This window comes from Sorex araneus, chromosome X, assembly GCF_027595985.1.
Source record: "Sorex araneus isolate mSorAra2 chromosome X, mSorAra2.pri, whole genome shotgun sequence".
Lineage (NCBI taxonomy): Eukaryota > Metazoa > Chordata > Mammalia > Eulipotyphla > Soricidae > Sorex > Sorex araneus.
In genome coordinates this window covers 45965764-45987155 of record NC_073313.1, presented here as the reverse complement: position 1 = coordinate 45987155, position 21392 = coordinate 45965764, and positions in this window count along the sequence as shown.

The window sequence follows — 21392 nt, the reverse complement described above, 5'->3', positions numbered from 1 at the left end:
CATTTCCCATGTTCCCAGTTTCCCTCCCAACATCCTCCATCCATCCTACCCCCCTCCCACATGCCTCTATAGCAAGCACCTTTCTTCTCTCTCTCTCTTTCTCTCTCTCTCTCTCTCTCTCTCTCTCTTCCTCCCTCTCTCTCTCCCCTTGTGCATTGTGGTTTATGTGGCTCCCACATACCTAAATTTTGGTGGTTTCATTTCATGAAAAACTTGGTCCTAAGTTGTTGGAGTCTGGCCAGAGGCGTAGAGGCAATTGGGGGGTTGTCAGGAAGGCTGAGGGCACCATCAGGCTGCTGATTCCCTTGCTTCCCGTGTCCAGGTTGACCCACCAGTGGTGCTGCGCCCTCTGGGCCTTAGTGGCAATGGCAACCATGGCCCCCTCAGGGACCAAGACCAAGATCAGGGCTGCTACCATTCGTGGCTTGGGCGATCTGGGTGGGCCATAGCCACCAGTCTGGAAGAGCCTGGCTAGGGTGCACACAACCACATCCTCAATCTACAGACAGTTGGTGATCAGGGAGGTTTTCCTCCCTAATATGCTGCTGCGGTTGCACAGGCTGGTCTGGGGATGAAATGGTGGTGGAGAGTTGCCTGAGTAAGCCTCACATGGTGAGAACCAGGGTGCCCCCTCAACTCCAGGACCTGCACTCCACAGTAGTGCCAATTTGGACCCGAAATGCCTTATCCACTCATGCTAAACTTCTACTGCCACAGTTTCCGGTTTCCCATCCTTTCCAGGGCTGTGGTAGCTCTGGTAGGTCCATCAGCTTTGGTGCCCATGAGGGTACCGCTGCCATCTTCACGAGTCCCATTCCGCCCAGCGATCTACCATGGATGCCAATTTGGTTCCCCTTAAAGCCACTCTTTTAGAGAGAAAATATTTAAAGGGCATTTACAGTCATTCTTGCAGAAATTTTATGACCCCATCGGCCCCACTGTTCAGAGCACTGAGAACTGCTGCTGCCCAGCCAGCTCTCACACCTGCTGCCGCACCGCCAATATCTCTCCTCTCAACACTTCTTTTAGCAGTACTATAGGAGAATATACTTATTTTCCAGCTCAAGGACCTTGACTCATGGTTTCCTTCCTCCACATTTGTAGCTAGCAAATGTGAGTTAAATGCTTCGTATCACTTGTAACACTTTGGCCTTTTTTATATTATCATATGGCCTCTCACTTTGACGCTCCTGCTCCTTCTTCCACTTTTAAGGACCCCTGATTACTTGGTGCAACCAGATATTCCAGAGTGATCTTATACTTTTTAAGAATCTATTTTATTGGTGTTTAGGTAACAAGGTTACAGTAGCCTTAATGTTTGTAGTTTTCCTGTGCAAAGTTATATTGAAAGTGCACTTTCAACAGTATCAAAATTTTGCAAAACCCTTCACCACTGTCACACTGGTCTCTTCTCTATCTTACCTACCCTCAGCTCCTCCCCCCCCAACCCCACATTTGTGATTAGTTCCAACCATTGACCAATCCTTCTAACCCCTGTTTTACTTGGCCATGGATTAAAAAAAATAAAAAAAGAATAAAAAGCATGTTGCACTGCAGAGATAGTGCAGGAGGTGCAGGGTAGATTGCCTTGCATGCAGCTGACCTGGGTTAATAGTGCCTGCGGTGATCCCTTCGCACAGTCAGCACCACTGGGTATGGCCCAAAAAACCAAAGGAAGAAAGAAAGAAACAACGTCTTTATCTAGGGCTAGGGGTTCAGCAGTAGAGCATTTTCCTTGCATGTGTGAAGCACTGGGTTCAATCCCTGGCACTGCTAAAAAAATAAATAAATACTGACTCATAACACATTTTTTCATTCAACACACACATCTTAAAATTTGGGAGAGGGTGTTTGGACCACACGCAGTGGTTCTCAGGGCCTATCCATGGCTCTGCACTCAGGGATCACTTCAGGTGGTGCTTGAGGCACCATATGTGCTGCTGGGTGTCAAATCCAGTTGGCCACATGCAAGGCAAAATGGTTATTATTGCTCATACTCAGTCTCTCTCTTTTTTCTATTTGTGGTGCTGGAGATTGAACCCAGGACCTCACATGTGCAAAGCAAATGCCCAACTACTGAGCCATTTCCCCAGCCCTTCATTCATCAGACAGTTACATCCTAGGTACTGGGCACTGCTCCAGGTGGTGCAGACCCAGATTGAACAAAACAGTGTCATCCCTGCCTGTGCCAATTCCACTTTAACTTTTATTTGACCATCAACCAAATCATTCCTTTGCATGAAGGAACCGGTAGAGGAACCCAGGCTTGTGGAACCCAGGGCCAAGATCTCAAAGGCTGCTCAGTTGGGGACTGGGCCTCTTCTACCCAGATTCCCCATTTTCCAGTAGCTAGGCAGTCACACCCAGAAACTACTCCCGGCGCTGTGTAATCCCATCAACAGCCAACATCCAGAAACTATAAAATCAAACTCCTGGAAGACATCTGATAGCCTAGTTCTCTCTCTTGGAGAAACTGGCAAGCTACCGAGAGTTTACTGCCCACACGGGAGAGCCTGGCAAGCCCCCCGTGTTGTATTCATATGCCAAATACAGTAACAATGATGGGTCTCATTCTATGACCCTGAAGAGCCTCTAATGCGGCACCATTGGGAAGGACGAGTTAAAATGGGGCTGCTAAAGATGACATGATTCTATACCTAGAGAATCCTAAAACCTCCATTAAGAAACTCCTAGAAACAATAGACTTGTACAGTAAAGTTGCAGGCTATAAAATCAATACCCAAAAATCCATGGCCTTCCTATACGCAAACAGCGAGATAGAGGAAAATGACATAAAAAAAAAACAATATCATTACAATTGTGCCCCAGAAAATCAAGTACCTCAGAATGAGCCTAACTAAAGAGGTTAGAGATCTCTACAAAGAAAACTATAAAACCCTACTACATGAAGTAAAAGAAGACATGAGGAAATGGAAAAATATTCCCTCCCTGCTCATGGATAGGAAGACTTAACATTGTCAAAATGGCAATGCTCCCTAAAGCACTATACAGATTCAATGCAATACCCATAAGGATACCCATGAAATTCTTCAAAGAAATAGGCCAAGCAATCCTGAAATTCATATGGAACAACAAACGCCCACGAATAGCTAAAACAATTCTTGGGAAAAAGAAGATGGGAGGCATCACCCTCCCCAACCTTAAACTCTACTTCAAAGCGGTAACAATTAAAACAGCATGGTACTGGAACAAGAACAGAGCCACAGACCAATGGAACAGAATGGAATATCCCTACACACCACCCCAATTGTATGAACACATAATCTTTGATGAGGGAGCAAGAAATGTGAAGTGGAGCAAGGAAAGCCTCTTTAACAAATGGTGCTGACATAACTGGTCAACCACATGTAAAAGAATGGGTTTAGACCTCGACCTGACACCATGCACAAAAGTCAGATCAAAATGGATTAAAGACCTCAACACCAGACCACAATCCATAAGGTACATTGAAGACAAGGTCGGAAAAACCCTCCACGATATTGAAGCCAAAGATATCTTCAAAGATGACATGGAACTAAGCAATCAAGTAAAAACAGAAATAAACAAATGGGATTATGTTAAACTAAGAAGCTTCTGCACCGCAAAAGACACAGTGACCCGAATACAAAGGCAATCTACAGAATGGGAAAGGATATTTCCCATATCTGATAAGGGGTTGATATCAAGGGTATGTAAGGCACTGGTTGAACTCTACAAGAAGAAAACATCCAGCCCCATCAGAAAATGGGGTGAAGAAATGAACAGAAACTTTCTCAAGGAAGAAATATGAATGGCCAAAAGGCATATGAAAAATGCTCCTCATCACTAATCATCAGGGAGATGCAGATCAAAACAACTATGAGATACCACCTCACACCACAGAGAATGGCACACATCCAAAAGAACAAAAGCAACCGCTGTTGGAGAGGATTTGGTGAGAAAGGGACCCTCCTACACTGCTGGTGGGAATGCCGACTGGTTCAACCCTTCTGGAAAACAATATGGTCGCTCCTCAAAAAATTAGAAATTGAGCTCCCATTTGACCCAGCAATACCACTTCTGGGAATATACTCCAGAGAGGCAAAAAGATATAGCCAAAATGACATCTGCACATGTATGTTCATCACAGCACTATTTATGATAGCCAAAATCTGGAAAAACCCCGAATGCCCAAGAACAGACGACTGGCTAAAGAAACTTTGGTACATATACACAATGGAATACTATGCAGCTGTCAGAAAAGATGAAGTCATGAACTTTGCATACAAGTGGATCAACATGGAAAATATCATGCTAAGTGAAATGAGTCAGAAAGACGGGGACAGACATAGAAGAATTGCACTCACCTGTGGAATATAAAACATACAGAATGGAGGCCTAACACCCAAGAATAACAGAAATAAGTACCAGATTTGCTCCATGGATTGGAGACCAGCCTCACATTCTGGGGGAAAGGGCAGCTCAGATAGAGAAGGGAATACCAAGCAAAACTGTGGCAGGAGGACCCGTTCAGGATGGGAGAGGCATGCACGGAGCAGACTATAGACCAAACACATTGGCCACCCAAGATCTCCATTACTAACCACAATGCCCAAAGGGATAGAGGGAACAGAGGGGTATTCTTTGCCAATAAGGCGGAGTGGGGAGGAGAATGGGGTGGGAGGGGGTGGGAGGGGGTGGGAGGGATGATGGAGTTAACAGTGGAGAACGGGTACTGGTGGAGGGATAGATACTCAAGCTGTATATGATCGAAACACAAGCACGAGAATATGTAAGCCTGTATCTGTACCCCCACGGTGATTCATTAATAAAAAAGGTGGGGCTGCTAAAATCTCAGGGCTAGGATGAATGGAGATGTTACTGGGTCTGCGCAAGCAAATCATTGATCAACAGGATGACAGTGATACAATTATATATATATGTGTATATATATGCATACATATATATATATATCTGGAAACGATACTGCTGGACAAGATCTAAGAGTTAAAAGCAGGTAAACGGATATTCTTCATAACCTTTCAGTATCAATATTGCAAAACCACAATGCTCAAAAGGAGAAGGGGGGAGAGAGAGAACGGGAGAGAGAGAAAGGGAAAAGATAAGCTTCTGCCATAGAGGCAGGCAGGGGATGGAGATTGGGGGGTGATGGGAGGGAACCTGGGACAGTGGTGCTGGGAAATGTACACTGGTGGAGGGATGGGTGTTGGAATATTGTATGACTGAAATCCAATCATGAACAGTTTTGTAAGGGTATATCTCACAGTGATTCAATTTAAAAAAGTTAAAAAATAAATATATAACTCAAAATGAAAAAAAACCCTTCAACACTGTCCTTATATCACTTCTAGTCTGCCTCTTCCTTTCCCTGCCCCCACTACTTGATAATCTTATTTTTGTAATAAAAGTTCAAAGATTTTTCATTTTATATTTTCTATTTCTTTGTTTTATTTCTCTCTATACCATAGGTGAGATCATGCTATATTTGTCTCTCTGCCTTATTTTCCATAATATTATATCCTTTAGTTGCATCCATTTTAGAGCAAGCTGAAAGAATTCATCTTTCATTATAGCATTACATTGTGTTTATGTATACCACAAATTCTTTTTCTGTTCATTTGTTGTTGGACATTTGACTTGATTTCATGTCCTTACTATTGTACTTAGCACTGCAGCGAGCATAAGTGTGCATAGATATTTTTAACTTAAAGTTTTTGTGTTTTGGAGTAGACACCAAGAAGCAGAATTGCTCAGTGATATGTAAGTTGATATGTAAGTTATCTCTTTCACTCTCTCTGTGTCTGTCCTTACTTTTCATTTATTTTATTTTAGTTACTATGTGTTACTATTTTACAGTATTGTCAATGGTAGAGGTTTATGCACACAACATGCCAACAACACATTTTCCACCAGTGTGTCCATTACCTCCCCTATTTTCTTTTTTAATAACACCGAACATTAGCCAAGAGGCACAAATGTTAGCCAACTTCGACCGCAAGTCAGACTGCAGCTGAATCTCACCAAAGCAATACTCATGAAAAACGAACTAGTCCCTGACGTTCCATTTGCTCTCAATGGAACAAACATCTCTGAATACAGCAGCTATGTATACCTGGGCCGAGAACTCAACATGAGGAACGACTTGGCGCCAGAACTGCTCATGAGAAGAGAGCAGTATGGAACGCCTTCAAGAGCGTTGAAGATGTGGTTAAAGAGGACAAAGAACCTCCAGCTCCAGGCACATCTTTTCAACTCCACAGTTCTTCCTGCACTAACATACGCTTCAGAGACCTGGGCCCTACGAAAACAGGATGATAATGCTATTCGGGTATCCCAAAGAGGAATCAAAAGAACTGTGTTGGAGTATCATGTTTTACTCAAATGAGAGAAGGAATCCAGAGTTATGACCTCCATCGATGATCAAGAATCAGGGATGCTGGTAAGAGGGATACTGGGATCATTGGTGGAGGAGAATGGGCACCGGTGGAGGTAAACAATCACTGTATGAGTGAAATGCAAACACAAAAGTTCATAAGTTGTAACTGCACATTACAGTGATTCTCTAATAAAAAATTAAAAAAAGAATTAGGGATGCTGTCTAGTTTGCCAAGGTGTCAAAAATCAGATGGGCCGGACATGTAATATGATTCAGAGACAACCACTGGACTAGAGCTGTTACGGACTGGATTCCACGGGATGTCAAAAGACCGTGTGGCCACCCATGAGATGGTCAGACTTCTTCATCAAAACTCTGATATCATTGGACTACACTATGGAGACATTACTGGTGCTTGATCGAGCAAATTGAAGATCAACGGGATGACAAGTGATACAAGTGATACAAGTGATTTTCCTTTGAGCCCCCCTGGTACCTCCTTGCCTCAACTTTACTCTCTTATCCTCCTCCCCAATTCAACCATGGTGAGTTCTATTCTATAGACCAGGTATTAAATTGTATTACTTTTGGTCATTTGTTATTTACTACTATTCTACTGTTCCTTATATACCACATACAAGAGAGATCATTCTGTTTCTGTCTCCTTCTGACTGACTTAATTTAGCATGGTACTCTCCAGTTCCATTCATGTAGTGGCAAATGGATTGATTTTGTCTTTTCTTATAGTCAGGTGAATACATACCACAATTTTGCTTTTGGAAAACACACAGTAGTGCTCAGGGCGATTGAGTTATGGTCTCTAGCATGCAAAGATGCTCAATAACCTCTTTACAAAATTACTGTTATTGAATAACCATGTTACACAGTTACAAAATTGTTTATGATTGGGTTTCAGTCATACAATGTTCCAACATCCACTCTTCACACGTATGCCTTGTTTCCCACCATCAACCCCAGTTCCCCTCCACCAACCCCAGTTCCCCTCCACCAGTCCCAGTCTCCTCCTCGTTCTCCTCCTCTTCTTCTTCTTTTCCTCCTCCTCCTCCTCTCCTCCTCCTCCTCCTCTTTCTTCTTCTTCTTCTTCTTCTTCTTCTTCTTCTTCCTCTTCTTCTTCTTCTTCTTCTTCTTCTTCTTCTTCTTCTTCTTCTTCTTCTTCTTCTTCTTCTTCTTCTTCTTCTTCTTCTTCTTCTTCTTCTTCTTCTTCTTCTTCTTCTTCTTCTTCTTCTTCTTCTTCTGCTTCTTCTTCTGCTTCTGCCACTGCTGCTCCTGCTTCTACTTCTGCTTCTTCTTGCTTCTGCTTCTTCCTCTTCCTCTTCTTCTTCTTCTTCTTCCTCTTCCTCTTCTTCTTTTTCTTCTTGTTTTTCTTTTCCTCCTCCTCCTCCACCTCCTCCTCCTCCTCCTCATTCTTGTTCTTGTTCTTGTTCTTCTTGTTCTTGTTCTTGTTCTTCTTGTTCTTGTTCTTCTTCTTTTTCTTCTTCTCTCCACCTCTCCTCTCTCTTTCATTTTGGATATTATGGTTTATAATATGGGCACTAAAAGGTTGTCATGTATATCCCTTTATCTCCTTTTAGCACTCAGTTCTTGTCCAGAGTGATCGTTTATAGCTAACCTTATTATGGTGGTCCCTTCTCTGTCCTAACTGCCTTTGCCTTCCCCTCCCCAACTTGTGGCAAGCTTCCAACCATGGACCAATCCTCCTGACCCTCGTTTCTACAGTCCTGTCATTAGGTGCCATTAGCCACTTTAAGCTGTATCCATGACCCTCAGAATTATTTCATCTATTTTTTTACATGTAGGAGTACTGATATTTATTCAGCTATTGATTAAGCTGATTGAATTGGGCATGAATTCCACATTACTTTTTAAAAATTGAATCACCGTGGTATACAGTTACAAAGCTTTCGTGTTTGAGATTCACCCATACAATAATCAAGCACCCATCCCTCCACCAGTGCACACTTTCCAGCATCAGTTTCCCCAGTATATCCCCTCTCACCATCCCAGTTCTCATCCTGCCTCCATGGCAGGCAATTTCCCCAATATTCTCTCTCTACTTTTGGGCATTATGTTTTCCTCGGATTTCCCCACCACCATTCAAGCCTGCCTGCTAGGGCAGATGCTAGATCATTTATTGTCCATTGTTCATTTTTAATAAGAATGATTTCATCTTAATTATAATTTATTACCACATTTAAGTTCATATTTAGTCTTAGTTCCCCTATCATGTAACATAACATAGTCACCAGTTGTATGGATTCAGACAGATGGAAATCTTACTCTGTCAATCAAAGTAACTACCCACTGGGTTCTGACAAAAGCAGAGAACTTCCTAAATTTCAAAACACTGTCACTGTCACTGTCACTGTCATCCCGTTGCTCATCGATCTGCTTGAGCGGGCACCAGTAATACCTCTCACTATGAGACTTATTGTTACTGTTTTTGGCATATCCAATAGACCATGGGTAGCTTGCCCGGCTCTCCGAGAGGGGCAGAGGAATCGAACACGAGTTGGCCGTGTGAAAGGCGAACACCCTACCGCTGTGCTATTGCTCCAGCCCCAAAGCACTTTATCCCTAAGAAAAGAGAAAGAGAAAACAAGTAAATTGGGAAATTGAAGGTAAAACTAAGGATCTGAGATAAAACCCTCGTTTTTAAATTCATATGATAAATCTGGATGTTGGACGTTGATGGGATTACACTGCGATGGGGACAGTCCCTGGATATGACCGCCTAGCTACTGGAAAATGGGAAATTTGGGTGGGCAGAGAGGTCCAGTCCCGATCCAAGCAGGCTTGGAGGTCTCAGCCCTGAGTCCCACATACCTGGGTTCCTCTGCTTGGTACCTACATGCATGAGGCTCATCCGAACATGTGGAGAGGGGCCTTGAGCATGGCTGTGGCTAGGCTCCAGAGGTCTCTTGCTGCCAGGAGCTCTGCTCGGGGTGGGGAGGGAAGCCGGAGACCATCTCCTCCGAAGGGCCCTGGGGAAGACAGCCAGTCGCACGGGCAAGAAACTCTTTGTGTCACTCTCTTCCAGGAGCTAGTTGGTCACACCCAGGGACTGCCCCTGGTGCTGTGTAATCCCATCAATGGCCAACATCCAGAGACTTAAAAGCAAGCTCCCGGAAGCACGCGGCTGCAAAGTGGCTACATGATATCTTATATCCTACTTCTCCCTCTGGGAGAAACTGGAAAGCTGCTGAGAGTTTCCTGCCCACATGGGAGAGCCTCGCAAACTCCCCATGGTGTATTCATATGCCAAAACCAGTAACAAGCTGGGTCTCATTCCCCTGACCCTGAAAGAAACTCCAATGTGGCATCTTTGGGAAGGACGAGTACAGAGAGGCTTCTAAAATCTCAGGGATAGGACGAATGGAGACATTACTGAGACCACTTGAGTAATTCACAATCAACAGGATGATGATTATGATGATGATAAATCTAAATATTCATTTAAGAAGTGGAATTATGATTGGCCCTTGTAAATCAGGGTTATATAAAGATTGAGGAATAAAAGATTATCATTCATACTGTTAGTTCTACATAATGCCAGGATTGAGTGAGTGGAGAATATAACTACTAGGATGCATGCCAGAGCAGGGTTCCACTATGATGCATTATGTTCCCTAGATCAATACTAGGTGTATCCTTGGAGTACCTTGGAACACTGCCATAGAGACCTAGAGCTAGAGACCTAGAGGTATCCAGAACTGTCAAGGTGGCAAAGTACTATGCTATTCAAGCCACTGTGAGGCTTGGGTAGCTTATCATCCTAAAGCCCTTGTCATGAACTGATGGTTCACTTCATAGAGTTCACTTCATAGAGAATCTTGAGAAAGGAACAATACTAATTTGAGAAAGACTGAGATAATTTCCTAGCCTTGAAATGAGGGTTATTACTTACAGTTTACTCTCGGTACCTTGCCAGGCTCTCTGAGAGGGGTGTAGGAATGGAACCCGGGTCGGCCACGTGCAAGGCAAATGCCCTACCCGCTGTGCTATCACTCCCACTCGGCAGAGCCTGGATAGCTACCCGTGGCGTATTCAATATGCCAAAAACAGTAACAACAAGTCTTACAGTGGAGACGTTACTGGTGCCTGCTTGAGAAAATCGATGAGCAATGGGATGACAGTGATACAGTGATACTTACAGTTTATTATTACACAAACTGGATGATTTCTTAGACTCTAAATTTTAATAAGGGATGACAGAATTCTGAGCACAAGGTAGTCCGTCACCCATCAAATTATGTGGCAAATAAGTTTTTCCAAAATTAAATTGGTGATGTTTCTGACAATTACTAGGTACATTGGCAAGCTTATAAGACAAATAAATGCTTGGATGTCAAACCTTTGGAACATGATTTATGCTTTCTTTGAGTCTATTACTTCTACAGTCTTGGAAACAGCAGTTGAAGTTGTCAGAGCATGTTTTGTGATCCTGATTTTTTCATTTACTAGCTGAGTGACCTTAGGCAATTTATTAATCTTGCTTGAACTTCAACTTTCCTATAAAATGGGCATAAAATACATATGCCAGAGGGTTTCTTTGGAAGACTAAATGAGGTAAGGTTAGGCAACTTCTTAAAGGTGGGTTTGTATATAGCCGATATGCAATTAATGATGATTTCTTGTGTCCAGGCAACTCGATATGCTGCAGTTAGCAGGCCTGAGCAACATCTCTTTAGAATCAGTTTTTCTGGGGCTGGAGTGATCGCACAGAGGGTAGGGCATTTGCCTTGCACGCGGTCCAACCCGCGTTCAACTCCCAGCATCCCATATTGTCCCCCAAGCACCGCTAGGAGTAACTCCTGAGGGCAGATCCAGGAGTAACCCCTGAGCATTGATGGGTGTGACCCAAAAAGCAAAAATAAATAAATAAATAAATAAGAATCAGTTGTTCTGAGAACATGTTCTCTGTGCGTACATTTTTTAAATCCCCTGCCCCATCTAAACCATCTAAACCCTCAGGTTATATTTGAGTGATTGTGTAACAGATCTTGGATGAATGAAACTTGCTCTTACTTGTAAAGCCAACTGAAAAATAACAGGTCATGAACAGACCATTACATAAGAGCATGAAGATGCCACAAGAGGTGTGAAAGCATCCAACAAATATCACTTTTCTGGACTTAAGGTGCTTATAAAGGTAATAAGTGTTTGGCAGAGCTACATCTACTCAACCTGAGCTAGGAGCTGGGCTGTCCTTTCTTTGTTTCTGCATTTACTGTTTCTACTGTTCTGCATTTACTTTGATCGGGTAGGTGCTCCTGGGAATAGGTGTCCTTCTACTATTGTTAATTCCAAAGAAGTGACTATAATGGGGGAAGATATGTCACTGGTAGTGATTGATATTTTTTGGATCAATTGGATAATTTTTCATTCCTAGGTTACCCTAATTGGTCACTTACTACTCCATCAAATACATGAGGTAGAAATCTGTCCAGGGCCATTAGACTTCTTCCTACAAAGAACCACTCTAAAAGATTTTGTGAATTTTAGCAGAGGGATTCTAGTAGTTCTGACAGCAGAAAGGACACCTGTTATCTGCAGAAAGCTTGATGTGTCTGGCTGCTATAAGCTCTAATTCTGATTTGGCTTCTTATCTGAAGATAATTTAAGTGAAGTATGTTTGTCCAAAAACTAAAGGATTAAAAATAGACACACATTCTTCAAGTTTCATCAAGAACTGTTTCCTATTTCTGCATCCCTTGTTTGGTTGGTCTTGTGATTCTCTTTGTTATCAGTGAGTTAGCAAATAGGATGCAAACAGAAATTTGAAAATTGCTGGCCACTTCAGCTGACATTACTTTAGAATAGAAAACACAGCCCAGCAAGCACCTGCTCTTTATAAGCCTGTTTTGATAAATAAAATTTTATTGCAAATAATCATGCTCAATCATTTACTATGGTCTATGGATCCTTTTGTATCATATTCTCAGATATGAAAGTTATGACAAAGACCCACAAAACCTATAACATTTACTATCTGGCCCTTTGCAGAAAATGCTTGCTGAAACTTGCTTGAGAAAACCAAGCCAAGAACAGCAAAAAAATCTCCCTAACCAGTCCTATTCCTAACTGAAAATTCATAGAATTATAAGCTAAAAATGTTCGCTTGGAGTAATTTAATTATGAAGTAGTTTGTTGTGTAGCAAAAGCTAACTGGACAAGCAAGGTTTATTAGAGAAGTTTTAGAACTACACATAGCTGAAGAAAAGTTCAGAAGTCAGATGAAGGTAGTGAGATAACAGGCACAATATTTTTGAAGAGGAAATTGATTTATTTTCTTAATATCCCTGCACACATTTATGAACTGAAAAAGAGCAATTTGTCACAAGACTTACACATAGTTTCACACCTATCAACACCTATCAATCTGGCTTCGTCATATGCTGGTAGAGATTGTAGACAGATTAAATAACTGGGTGGCACATCCATAAGAGCAGAAAATTTGCAAACAACAACTCTCGGATATTAAATTTTGACAAAACTTGTTAAAATTGGTGAGACTCTGCTTTTCTTGATAACTACAGATATTGGCATATTATCATTAAGTTGTCTCACTTTCCTATCAGAATACACTTAACCCAATATTAAATAAAGGGGGTTTGGTAGTTTCCTTGTCAAGAAAGCATCCTTTGGTAAGAAATGGGAATTTTCTTTTTTAACTGTCAAAGAGAAGGTACCTTATTTATATTTCATCAACTCAAACTATACTCCGTTCCCATCATGCCTATATTCAAATTGCTTACTCTCAATTATTCATTGCATATGTTTTGAAAATGTTCATTTAATTGTAGGTACCAAATTTACTTAGAAGAACCCATTTTTGGTTAGTTGATTACTTTCTTAAACAATCATAATGATTTATGTGAGAAAATAAAGAATTGTGATTCTTACATTGTGGGAAGAAATTAAAGAAAAAAGTTAAATGAAGCAATTCTATGAATCTTCATTAAATCTAAGTTGGGTGCACATGCACATAAATTTCCTGGTTCATAGAACTTGCTCAAACTATATATTTACTCTGATGAAAATTCCAAAAGTTAACAAAAATGTCACGCTATTATTTATTTCCCCCTTTCCCCCTTTTTTCTTATGAAAATCTGATTCATATGTTCATCACGACCTTTTCTCTTTTTAATTAAGCTTCAGTCTAAATTCACTTTTCTTCATCTGCTAGATACCACCATGTTTCATTTCTAGTAAATCATTAGCAAGAGATTTGCTAATGTAATGAATTCAAGCTATTTAAAATTATTAGATTATAATTCAGATACCTTTTTCAAGTCTCAAATTTAAATGATGTCAAAGGAAAAGCTAGACATATATTATCTTAAGAGACTTATTTCCAGAAGTCTTTCTTTGTCTGAAAAGAGAAGGAAGACTCCTCCATAATAATACATTTTCCAGCAAAGTTTATTTGGAGAGCTACCATGGGATATATGTTGTGTCAAATTTATGAGGAAATTGTTTGATGACAAACTTAAATTATAAAATAAAAAGTAAGAATTCTCTATAATATCTTAGTAAATTAATTTGTTTCTGCAGGTTTCTTACATTTCCTCATAGAATACAGTCAAATAGGGAATAGTAGGTATAGATATTTTCACATAGCATTGGATATGTAGATCAATGCAGGTTAAAAATTTTAATTTCAGGGACAGGGGAATGGCTCAAGTGGTATAATGTCTATCTATAGGCAATAAATTCAATCCCTGACATGATCTCATATGTCAAGTGTAATCCAGGTAGCCAGTTGGAATCCCTAGCACCCAACAAAAGTGTCTAATCTCCAGTGCATAGCAATTAAGTGTGTGAGTACAGCTCTTAAGCATGCAACTTTTTACAAGCACTGCAAATAAATGTGCAATGACTGGCAAGCATAGCAAAATGTGCACAAGCACCACAACTAAACTGTATATCTCCCTGCAGACATTGCAAATAAAGATTAATGTGTGAGAACTACAATCAAGTTTGTATTACTATTAGTATCACAAAAATAGCAACAAGAAGTGAAGGGGAAATAATTTAAGTAGACAGGAGTCCAATTTATTGACAAAATGGAACTGCCACTTCTAGTGCCTCTTTTCTTTTTTAAAAATTTAAAAATTTAATTTTCATAAATTTGTTCACAATGATTGATTACATTCAATATTTTAACACCAATCCTGCCACCATTACACCTTCCCACAACCATTATTTTGAATTTTCCCACCACAACTCAGGCCTGCCTGCCACAGGCAGATGCTAAATAGTTTATTTTGTGTTGCTTGTTATGAATAACATGAGATGTTGTGTGACTACTTTTGCAGCCACACACTCCTGGAATTCTAAAATTTTAAATAATTGGAGTCTGGAGACATCTCTCCACTGAGCTGCTCTGTTCCGAGATTCATTTGTGAATCTCTAGATCATGGCTGTTAATGTGCTTAAATGGCACCTGGAGGCAGATCAAAGGCATGACAGCCAGGACCCCAAAGGGGTAGAAAAATGGGAAGGAGTGGCTTGTCCCTGATCCCTTGAGGCCTGGAGTTTTCAGTCACTTGTCCCTCGTACCTGTTTTTTTCAATGGGTTCTAGTGGTTTGAGGCTGCTAAAATTCATTTGGGGCAGATAGAGGGACAAAACTTGCTCCTGTCTGAGTCACCCCAGTGAAATCAACTTGGCACAGGGTCCGGAGACATCTTTGGGCAAATCATTCAGTTCCAAGATTCATTTGTGAGTCTCTGGATCATAGCCCTTAATGCACTTAAATCTAGTGCTTATTTTCACAGTGGACACACATATTTTATTTTTTGATGATTAATGATGCCTATACTTACAAAAGTGCCATAATATTCTTTCTTAAAATATTTTTACTGTTGTTCAGGTAATATAGTTACTTGTTAGCATTTATGGTTTTGACACATAAATTTAATTCACATTCACCACAACCAAAATCTTTAGTACCCTCCAACACTGTCCCTATATCACTTTTAGTGCTAATATACCACACCCACACTTATCCCCCCAATGCTTGGTAATTTCAACTTTGTAATAAAAAGTCAAGGATTTGTTATCATTTGGTATGATGTATTCCTAGCTTTGTGTCTCTCTACAGCAGAGACCATAGAGTGAGTTCATCTTCATTATGCCCTCTCCTGACTTATTTTGTTTAACATGATGCCCTCCAGATCCCTCTAAGTGCAGTAATGAGTAACAATTCATCATTTCTTATAACTGTGTGGTACTCCATTGTGTATACTTACCACATCTTTTTATTCATTCATTGGTTGTTGGACATTTGAATTGTTTCCATACACTGAAACAGCTATTATAGTCATTTTTATTCTTATTTTTAGTTTTTAAATTTATTTTTATTTTTTATAAAGTTGTTCACAATAATTTGTTACATTTAATATTCCAACACCAATCTCACCACCATTACACCTACCCAATACCATATGTTGAATGTTTCCACCCCCATCCCCAAACCCTTTGGGGAAAGCTGAACCTAAATAATTTATTTTATATTGCTTGTTATGAATCCCAGTGCTCATCAATTTGCTCGAGCAGGCACCAGTAACGTCTCCATTGTGAGACTTGTTGTTACTGTTTTTGGCATATTGAATACAACACGGGTTGTTTGCCAGGCTCTGCCGTGTGGGCAAGATACTCTCAGTAGCTTGCCGGGCTCTCTGAGAGGGAAGGAGGAATCGAACCCAGGTCGGCTGAGAGCAAGGCAAATGCCCTACCCACTGTGCTATCGCTCCAGCCCCTTGTTATGAATAATATACTAAAATGATCCAAAAGAATTCCTTTAGAGTGTATGAAGATTGTTGTATTTCACTCTAGAGCCATTAAGCCCCTTGTATAAAAGATTACTGACTTGTCGTTAAATGTTAAAGACTTGTGTACATGTACATATATATACATATATATAAATATATATATATATTTATATATATATATAAATATATATATATATATATATATATTTCCTCCCCAAGATAGGTTGCCTTCTACTTTACATCCCATCAGATGTGGTGTGCTACTCTTGGTACATCCGTGGTGTAGAGTATGAGATGTCTCCAGGAATTCTAAAATTTTAAATATTGCTATACAGCCGAGGTTAATTTAATTTAAAAAAAATTTAAAAATGACTTTTAAAAAGTCACTGAATGATGACTTTGGGGGTCCAGAGGCATGTCTTTGGCGTATCGTTCTGTGTTGCTCTATTCCAAGAGATTTATTTGGGAATCTCTCAATCATGACAATTAAGGAGCTTATATGGCCCCAGAGACAGTTCCTGGGCATGACTGCCAGGCTACCAAAACCACAGGGAAATAGGGGGAGGTTGCTATATAGAATTTTTGAAGTATATATATATTTCTTTTTTTAATAATTTATTTATTTTATTGAATAACCATGTGGAAAGTTACAAAGCTTTCAGGCTTATGTCTCAGTTATACAATGCTCAAACACCTGTCCCTTCACCAGTGTACATATTCCACCACCAAAAACCCCAGTATACCTCCCACCCTCCACCCTCTCCTGCGTAGCTGATAAATTTCACTTCACTTTCTCTTTACCTTAATTACATTCCATATTTCAACACCAAACTCACTATTGTTGTTGGAATTTCCCCCCAAAAAACAGCCCTGCTGGGGGCTGGAGAGATAGCACAGCGGGTAGGGCGTTTGCCTTGCACGCGGCCGACCCGGGTTCAAATCCCAGCATCCCATATGGTCCCCTGAGCATGGCCAGGGGTAATTCCTGAGTGCAGAGCCAGGAGTAACCCCTGTGCATCCCCAGGTGTGACCCAAAAAGCAAAAAAAAAAAAAAAAAAAAAAACAGCCCTGCTGACAAGGAAGCATTTGATAATTAGTTTTCCATTGCTGAGAATGAAGAGATAAGAAGTAGTTTGGATGCTATTGCAGCCGCGCGGTTTGGGAGTTCTGTATTTTAGTATTTTAGTAACTAAGTCCAGGGAGATTTATGTTCGAAATTGCATCATTTCCCTTCCTGGGGCAGCATGGGGTTATGGCTTAGTTCATAGTCTAGAGACATTTCTGCAAGCGGCTGCTGGTACCAAAAGTAGTCTAGCTGGCCTCCAGATGGTGGTCGATCAGCATCAGAGTGGCCGCACAAACATGTGGCCACCCGGGTTGCATCTTGGTGGAGCAGGTATATTTTTTTACTTGGGGTAGATGGCAAGAATAAAACTTCTGGGTCATATGGAAGTTCTAATATTAGTTTGCGGAGAAGTCTGCATAATGTTTTCCATAGAGGCTTAATTAGATGATGTTGCTACCTATAGTGAATGATTATTCCTTTTTTAAAAATGATATTTTCACTTCAAATTTGTTATAGGCATCGTAGTTTACAAAACTGTTATTGGCAGAGTTTCATATATAAAACTTTCTAACACCATAACCTTCACCAGTGTATCTACTTCCTTCCACCATTTCCCCAGGTTTCCCCTACCCCATTGCCCCTCTGTGATAATTTTTCTACTGAAGACCAGTTTTTTTTTCTTTTTTTATTTTTTTTATTTTATTTTTTTTTATTTTAAAAGGTGAATGTTTATTTATTTATTTTTATTAGTTTATTTTTAATTAGAGAGTCATCGTGAGGGTACAGTTACAGATCCATACATTTTTGTGCTAATGCTTCCCCCATACAAAGTTCAATAACCCATCCCTTCACCAGTGCCCATTCTCCACCACCCGTAAACCCAACATCCCTCCCCCCCTCCCCAGACCCGTCTCCCCCCACCCCACCCTGCCACTATGGCAGGGAATTCCCTTTTGTTTTCTCTCTCTGATTAGGTGTTGTGGTTTGCAATAGAGGTGTTGAGTGGCCATTGTGTTCAGTCTCTAGTCTGTATTCCACCCGCCTCACCCTTCCCCCACATGACCTCCAACCACATTTTACTTGGTGGTCCCTTCCCTGAGTTACCCAGAATGAGAGACCAGCCTCCAAGCCATGGAAACATTCTCCTGGTACTTATTTCTACTATTCTTGGGCGTTAGTGAAGACCAGTTTTTATCGCCTTTGGGCATTTGCCATATTTATACTATCTTGTTTTCCATTTTTTATTTTTTGGGGGCACACACAGCAGGGCTCTTGACTCTGTGCTCAAGGAGCATAATTAGCGAGATTGGAAGACCATATAGGATGTCAAGAATAGAACCCAGGTCAGTTACATGCAAGGCAAGAGTCCTACCCACTGTACTATTTCCCCAGACCTTATTATCTTTATATATATCCCACAAATGAGACAGCTTGTTCTTTTTCTTTAAAAAATTGAATCACTGTAAGATACACAGTTACAAAGTTGTTCATGATTGGGTTTAAGTCACACAATGTTCCAGCACCTATCCATTCACTAGTTCACCAGTGCACATTTCCCACCACAAATGTTCCCAATTTTACTCCCCAAATCCCAATTCCCTGGAACCTAACCTCCCTCAATGGCAGACACTTTTTTCTCTCCCCCCTTCGCCCCCATTTTAGGCATTATGGTTTCCAATACAGGTATCCAAAGGTTATCAGGTATATCCCTTTCAGCTCTTAGTTCTTTTCCAGTGTGATCATTTCCAGCTATCATTATAATAGTGGTCTTCTCTTCCCTAACTGCCCTCTCCTCCCGGCCCCACCTCCACCACTGCCATTTGTGGCAAGCTTTCAACCAGGGACAAGTTTTCCTGGCTCTTGTTTCTGTACTCTTTGGGTATTAGTTTCATACTATGTTTTTAAATATCCTACAAATGAGTGAAATTTCACTGTGTTTCATAGTTTATTCAATAATCTGTTCTTCAACATTTGGGTTGTTTCCAGCTTTTGGCTGTTACACATAGTGCTGCAATGAACATAAGAGTGCAAATGTCCATAATATCCAAGGTAGAGAGAGAGTAAGAGACAAACTGTCTGCCTTAGAGGCAGGGGGAGGGGTTGGACAGGAGGGGAAGGGATACTGGGGACATTGGTGGTGGAAAATGTACACTGGTAGAGGGATAGCTCTTTGATCATTGTATGATTAAAACTTAAACATGAAAGCCTTGTAAGTGTAGCTCACAGTGATTAAATAAAAAAAGTGTAGATGTCTTTTCTGAATAGACTTTTTTGGTCATTGGGGAAGACACCAAGAAATGGAATTGTTTGGTCATAAAGATTATCAATTCCTAGCTTTTTAGAAGTGACAAAATTGTTTTCCAAAAAGATTGAACCAGTCAATGTTCCCACCAGCAATGAATGAGGGTCCCTTTCCCTGCACATCCACACCAAAAATAGCTGCTATTTTTATACGTCATCTCTGCCAATGCAAGCTAATTCAAGATATTTTTCTTTTTAATTTTTAAATTCAATTTTCTCTAACTATTTAAATGCTGCAGTTGGAAAAAGCTCTTCATAATAAAGATATTTTTGGCATTCAGTAATTCAACACCAATCCCACTACCAGTGTGACTTTCCCTTCACCATTATCCCCACTTTCCCTCCCATCCCATAACCTTGCCCCCTTAGAAGTCACAAAATAATTTATTTTATATTGCTTGTTACAAAGAAAAGGTAAGTGGAATTATCAAAAAGTAGTTCAGTCAAAGAAATTTTTTAAAAATGGTTATATCAGATGAGCCGGATATGTAATATGATTCAGAGACGACCGCTGGACTAGAGCTATTACTGACTGGATTTCACGGGACATCAAAAGGTCGCGTGGCCGCCCACCAACGAGATGGTCAGACTTCTTTGTTAAAACCCTGAATGAACAGTTTGAGGCTTCTCCTGTTCCTGGAGTGAGCAGATGTCATTGGGCTACACTAGCACACAATAGGGACAAATGGAGACGTTACTGGCACCTGCGTGAACAAATCGAAGATCAACAGGAAGACAAGTGATACAAGTGATACAAATGATGCAAGTGGTTATATCTAGCAATGGTGTTATTAAAGTAACTGTGTGAGGACTTACTAAGCTGTTTGTTGCTAGTTGATCCTTCTGTTATTGTTTTCACCTATTAAGCTTAGTGGGTTTCTATGCTACTTTCCCATCTAATTTTCTGTGCTCCTACTAGACAGTCAACATAATGGAATTTGGAGATGGTGTGCGGATGCACATAACAAGAGCTACAGAATCTGTAGAATTGGAATGATTTTCTGCTTGATCCCCTTCCAAGGAGGCCCTAGAATTTTCAGTGCAAAGACCAGAATATCTGTGGTCTCCGTGTCTATTCTAAGATTAGTCATGAAGCTGAGATGTTTATATGTTGGAGGATGTGGCGTATTGGTGTGGCTGCTGGGGCTTCTGGCATTAGTGCATTGTAACCCGGCTGTTCGGCCCACTCCAAGAAAGTTCCAGAGTTTTCAACCTGAAGACCGGTGTACATCTCTTCTGAGATTAGTCTTTCCAGTCTTTTTGGTATATACAATTCTCACTGGTGTGAGATCATTGTTATTTTTATTGAATTTCCCTGATAATATATGATGATTAAGACTGATAATATATGATGATTAAGACTTTTCATATGCCTACTGGAAGACCATGTGTCTCTTCATCTCTTTCCAATAAGGTCTTGAGCTTTGTAACTGTCTTGTATATCGGGAAAACTGGTTCTTATTTGATATATAGTACACATGTATTTCCTTTTGGGGCCTTAGTTTACTCCTAGCTCTGTGCTCAGGGATCTCTCCTAGCAAGTCTCAGACAGTACGTGACAGACCATAAGTTTCAGTTGAGCATAATAAGTTCTGTAGTTTCTATCGGATAACATAGATCTCATGATTAATAGCATTGCATTCAATACATAAAAATTTACTAAGGAAACAGATCTTATGTTAAGTACCTTGTTACAATGGAAAAACAAAGGGGATGGGAGGGAACCGTCAGAGCTGATGGATATGTTTATGGCTTTAATACTGATTGATGGTTTCTTAGGTGTGTATACTAATGTTCAAATATACCAGATTATATGCATTCAGTGACTCAGATATTTGTATGTTTCTTCACAT